The 6,271-nt window shown below is 42.3% G+C and overlaps 1 protein-coding gene across 1 annotated transcript in view; it reads left to right on the top strand.

Moving 5' to 3' along the window:
- OPCML (opioid binding protein/cell adhesion molecule-like) overlaps nt 1–6,271 on the top strand; it is a 1,053,884-nt gene that overhangs the window by 560,562 nt on the left and 487,051 nt on the right. The window lies entirely within an intron of this gene.

Genomic DNA, 6,271 nt, shown 5'->3' on the forward strand with positions numbered 1-6,271 from the left:
TTTTTTTTTTTTTTTTTTTAATGCAGCTTCCCACCAAACAATACTTTTAAAAGTCTGGCAACTAAGATCACAAGTAACCAATATATGAAAGCCAAGTTCAACTTCTGTTCCCTATGTGTGAGAAAGTGAGATCAGATTCATTTTATCAGTAAGGGGATAGCACACAAATGAAATACTAGTAGATCACTTGTTTATTGAGTACTTACTATCTGCGAAACCCGTGTGGGCATCTCACATACAACTTGTTCAATTCTTTAAAGAAATCAGGTATAAAGTTTCCACTAGCCAATGTGGAAACTTGGGCTCAGAGAAAGCCCGACCTGCTGCCTGAAGTCCTCAGATCCTAATGGAAGGTCCAGATTAGAGCTATACTGTCAATCTCTGACAGGGGTTCTGTCCTCCACACCCTGGCTCCCTGGGAGGTAAGAGCCATTTCCCACCCCATGTGGTCTGTCAACTAGAAGCTATAGTGAGCCTCCATAGGGGTAAAACTGAAACAACTCCTGCTGAGCATTTAAGAAACAGATTTTATGATTTATAGGTCTCTCTCTCTCTCTCCATATATATATATGTACACATACATATATATCTCCATATATATATATATATACACATACATATATATTTATGTTGATTTATAGAACTATAGGAGGAGTTACTATAAAGTGATGAGGCTTATTTTATTGTCTGGTTTGTGGAAACTGGTCCCTTTATAGAAGACTGCAGCCTTTCTGAAAGAAGATGCTTGAATACAGTGGATATCTTGTGATATCCCAGACTGAGGGGTTGAGAGCCAGAGAGGAAATGAATAGCAAGGAGAATGTGGTTGGAGCCTGTGTCATCAGCTTCTGTGACTTTCCGTAGATTTTAGAGCATGGCCATGAGTTCTCTTATGCACCAAATATTTGCTGGTGCTTTTTGTTGTTGTTATTTCAATTTTTCTAATTTATTTTTCATTATGAAATTATTCAAACATACTAAAGAGTACAGAAATTAAGTACTTTTTGATAAAAATCAAATTATGCTTAATTCAAATTTTTTACATTTTAATTGACTAGTATTTTCATTTTAATTAATATATATTTTACATCATTGTTCATTTTTGTACAATATATGTTTTCTCTTCTCAGGTGTAGCCCCTGTGAAATTTTCACTACCAATTCACCTGTACACCATTGTCATAGGATAAGGGCGGGACACCCCAGGGCCCCCAAACCTGCCCGCTCTAAATAGGGTCTGCATCCATTGTATCAAGACAAAACATATAAGACCTTTAACAGAAAGGAACCTTAAAGCAATGAGTGTGCTATATAGAAAAGTTAAGAACATAGTTTGTAAATCAAACACCTGAAGTTACCCATCCCCTCATGGATAAAAGTCACAAAAGGGATTGGCCCAAAGCAAGGCCTGAAAGCCCACCACAAGTCTAAAGCACTTTCTTGCCGGGACCCACAGAAGAGGGTCAGAAATGGCCAGACAAATCTGGGAGGAAAAGAGCAAAATCATAACCAGGAAAAACACTGCCATAGTCAACCTCCCCACAAGTCTCTCACCCACATCTGTTTCAGCCACTCCAGGACCAAGAAACAAGAGCCACTTCTTCACATGTCTCTGCTCCATGTGGCTCCCTCAGGTCTCCTTCTGGCTTTCCATATTGCTTCCTTCCTCTGCAGTCTCCTCTAGATTCTTCTCCTCCCTGCTCAGCTTCACCCTCCTTTGGGTGGAGCAGGGAACCTGGGACTTCCCCTTTTCCTGGGGACCACCCTGTTACACCATCACCACAGTCCCTTGTGCTCTGCTTGTATTTTTCCCTCCCCTATTTTGATCCCTTTCCCTCCTCCTCCCCTGAGAATGTCTCTGATTTATGGTTGCTTGTTAATTAATTAATTATTTTATTATTATTTTTCCTGATCCCTTATTTGGTTCCCCTCTACTCCTCTTCTAAATGAAACCATCTGATATTTTTCTTTTTCCTTCTGGCCTATTTCACTGAACATAACCCCTGTTTGCTGGTGTTTGGCTGCTGCACCAGATTGTAGTCCAGAGCAAAAGAGTCATGGTCACACACATACACAATCGGTTTGAAAGAGAGTGGTGTAAAGGGCATTGAGAGCCTAGAAACTGGCTTCTCTGGGTATTGGTAGGTGATATATCTCATATATCTTTTCTCAATGCAAATCTTGTATGCCTGATCTTTTTATGTTGACAAGTTTATTTCAGTGCTTTGTATTGTCACTTTTGTTATAATAAAAGTCCTTTGGGTTTGTTTTTGTTTTGTTTTTTTTTTTTTTTCTTTTTCCGCTGCTGTTGTTTTGTTTTGATTGGTTGATTTCAGTCATTTTCACCTAGAAGAGGAATTGAGGGTTCACCATCACTGATAACTGCCATGAACCTCCACATGAGTCCTCTATCTAAACTCACAGCAACCTTACAAAACAGCTCTTATCTGCCCTACGTATTAACAAGATCCCAGAGAGGATAGGCAATATACCCGAGATGACAGAAAGTGACAGAGCTGGGATTCATGGCATGAATTTGAATTGCAATATCAGGTCAAAATAATGAGGCCTTAATTAGAAAATGGGTGGTGTGGTCTATGGTGAGAAAAAAATGACCTGAGTTCTGGGTCATGTGAGCATTGACTAGAAGAATCAGTGTGCAAGCTATAAAGGGACAGAGAAAAATGAAGTGGCTTGTTGGGTTCTAGCGCTGATCATGTAGCAACTATTACATAGTATTGCTTTGGACTTGCACAGGATATTTATGTCTCCTCCATAATATTGTGTTCTGCAATGGGTTGCAGATTCTTGGAACCTTCTTGAGCCTAAAAACTGGAGGCTGAGTTGATTCTCTTGTCTACCAGGAAGCATCTTTGGTTTACTGTGCATCCAAGTGCAAAGGACCTCAAGAGAGAGCCAACTCCTTTAGGCTGTAACTCATTGTCTCCTCAGCCACTCCACCCCATGGGTCCTTACTGATGTAGGTGGATTTCTGTCATATAAATGTGCATTATATATGGGATTCTTACTTTATGTTTCTTCCTAATGCACACACAGAACAGCTGGGTACAATCTTCTCTCAGATAAACACAAGCTGTACATTTTCTTTATTTATGAATAACACACAGCTTGAAATTGCTTTTACAACTGGATACAAATTTCATTAGATAAATTCAGACTTTTCAGTTGGATCCAGAATTACAAATAGTCACCCTCACTATGGCAGCCCCTCCATGATGAAATAAAACCTGGTTAATAATCATTTTTGACCTTTAGGTGACTTCTAATTCCCATCATATTATTAAGTAGTTATTGTCATGTCTGTTATCTTACAAATCTTTAAACAAAATCTTGGGTACATTTCAAGATACCCACAGCCTTATGAAATCGTTGAGAGAGCTATTACTAGGTACAGTCACACAGTTGGAGAGCTGAAAAGTTTGGATCTAAAGAGTCAACCTCAGAACCAAAACCCTTAATTGTCACTCTTATCTGTCCTATATAATTAACTTCATAGATGATGTCTCACATCAAAAGAGTTTTTTTTCTGGGCCTTCTCTTCATGGCACTCAACCTAGTAGTTCCTAGAAAACTACCAAGAGGAATTCCTTAAGTTTCTGTTCATTTTGTGAACCTCATCCCTTTTTCTCTCATATTTCAATTTTGTTCTACCAGGGGTTTCTTGCAATATCTTCTAGATGAATAAACTTTTCCCACAACACTCTATATGTAGATTGTCACAAAGATCAGAATCTGTAGTTAATTCTCGAGTTCATTAGCCCTTGAGTTTAGCCATTCACTGGCAAATATTGAAATTGGAGGAGAACCTTAGCCAGAGTATAGACCCAGGTCCTATTCCATAGAATTCCAGAGACCTATAATTGGAGGGAGTAGACTTTGATGAAAACAGATACGTGCTTTAGTCCTTTCCCAAGAGCAGGATTTATTATACAATATCGAGAATAGATAATGCCTTATTTTATACTATATTAACTCCCTTTTTTCTTGTCTCAGCTATTCTTTTCTTTATTTATTTTTGCAGTGAATAGCTGGAGTGCAAGTCAGAGGTGTGTATGTGGGGGATGGTGAGAAGATTCATCAGAGACAGGTTGGGGAGCCGAACAGACAGATTAACTGAAATACACTGCTGAGGGGAGAGGCTGGTAGGTTAGGAGAGGTCTGCCAGCCATGTGGGTCAGCTCCCTGGCCTGGGATGAACCCACGCTGCAGTGGCTGGCAGTAGCTTGATAGTGCTGTGTACTTTAGCCCATGTGCCACCAGGGAAGCTCCTTGCCCCAGCTCTTCTTTACCCACCTGGAATCCAAGGCTCTTTCCTTCTGTTCTTCTATGATAATTCTTCCCATCTTTAATAGTTTGTCCTGAATTGATTTGTATTAAGCAACTGTCCCCTTTGCATCTCCTGTGCAGCACTGGGACCAGCATCTTTAGGAACCACAAAGAGACAGCTACTGCCTGACTTTCACAGTGGCTTAACCCAACCCGCCGCTGACTCCCCCAGCATTCAAACTGCAAACTCTGTAACTGAAGGCAATCATAAGCACATTCTCATCAGCTGTACACAGGTTAAATCATTAAGGAAGCCTTTCTGGTCTGCTGATAATGGACAAGAACATCTCAGGGCTGGGAGGATTTCTGAGCATGCAGGAAAGCCAGGTCTACACTTGAGTCTTTAGGAAGCATGCATGTCATGAAAACCAGTGGGTATCCCCAAGTAAGTAATGTGGCTGCTTTCCGAGGCCTCTGCCTTGCTTCTTGTATCAATTCTTTGCTCATCCTGAAGCCCAAGATAAATGGGATGGATGCTTTGCCCTACACCTGCCTTTATTAACATCTGCTTTCTGGAAAGTAGCTGATACATGTCTTTACTCTATTAAAACATATAAAACATACATAGCATGACTAGTGACAAGTGTTCTTTCTTCTCCATTATGAGGTTCTAAATTAAAACCCTTAGACCTAAAATGGTATGTGGACTACCAATTTACAATAGGGGGCCAGGTTGAAGTACTATTTATTTGTGCTCAGTCCCTTGTAACTGAGAGCAGGAAGTGTGCTTTGTACCCTTCAGCAACTGAGGTAATAGATGATATGCTTATATTTTGAATTAAATTTCATGGTAACAAGTGTTCAGAGCCCAGTCTAATGTAACAAAAGGATTTGAGAAAACCTGCAGTAAAGCAAAGGCACATGGCAACCACTTAATGATGATGCAAGGATAACAACCACTCAAAACAGGGGTGCTTTATGCCAGGAAATGGAACAAACAAACACACGCATAAATGTCATAACCGGCTCAGGGAAAACCTGAGCTCACAAGTGAGTTAAGAAGTGAAATAAATTAATCCATGCACCACCCCTTGGTCTTCTACCCAACGGGATAGGGTGGCTTGTGAGAGCATATGGGAAGACCCCTCCCAGTTCAGTGATGGCTAGGAGTCATGTCTTGATCATAAAGCCATAGTTGGACCTTATGAAAATCAGTGCTAATACCTTCTAGGATTTCATGTGTTTTCCCCGGGTCTTGCTTTTTCACATTAGCAAACTTGGGTAATAAGCATGAAGGAGGACTGGAACTCTGCACATTATGTCATATGAAGGAGTTCAGATCTGCCAGGTAGAGAGAGCAAGAGAGTGGAGGGCCATGATGATTTTAAGGTAGGTCGTGAGGAAGCACCGTCCTTTTTTCTTTTCTTTTTTCTTTCTTTCTTTCTTTCTTTCTTTCTTCTTTTTTTTTTGTGCAAAGGATCTGGAGAGCTCTGCCCAAGGACTGGAGGCAGCAGAACCATGCACAAGCGTACATTTGCAGCTCCAGGCTTGGGAAACATAGTTCAGTTACCCCAAGGCGGGTTTGGCAACTTCTGCTCCTGAGGCAGGGAAGGGAGGTGAGAGTATCAGTTTTCAGTTTGCTGCTTTCCTCCGAACCCCCTCTCCTCTCCCCCCCCCACACCCCCCCCCAGATGCTAAGCGGGGCTCAGCCTTCTCTTTGCAGTTAGTGGTGTCAGGGGGTGAGTGGAGCCAGATGGGGTGCCGCCTCACCTCCACCCCGCTCCCAGCCCACGTGTGTGCGTCCGGGGCGGCGCGGGTTAAGGGGGGCTCGCGTGCCGGGAGCCCGCCTGCCAGCCTGCTGGGATGAGCGCCTGCTCGGCTTGCTGGGCGCCTCGGCACGGAGAAAGTGGCGGTCAGTGATGGAGCTGCTGCCATGACAACCCAGGCAGTCGCGGCCCGCGCGCGTCGGGGCTGCTCCCGGGAGG

This window comes from Condylura cristata, unplaced genomic scaffold (genome assembly GCF_000260355.1).
Source record: "Condylura cristata isolate star-nosed mole 26May11 unplaced genomic scaffold, ConCri1.0 scaffold00025, whole genome shotgun sequence".
NCBI classification, from domain to species: domain Eukaryota; kingdom Metazoa; phylum Chordata; class Mammalia; order Eulipotyphla; family Talpidae; genus Condylura; species Condylura cristata.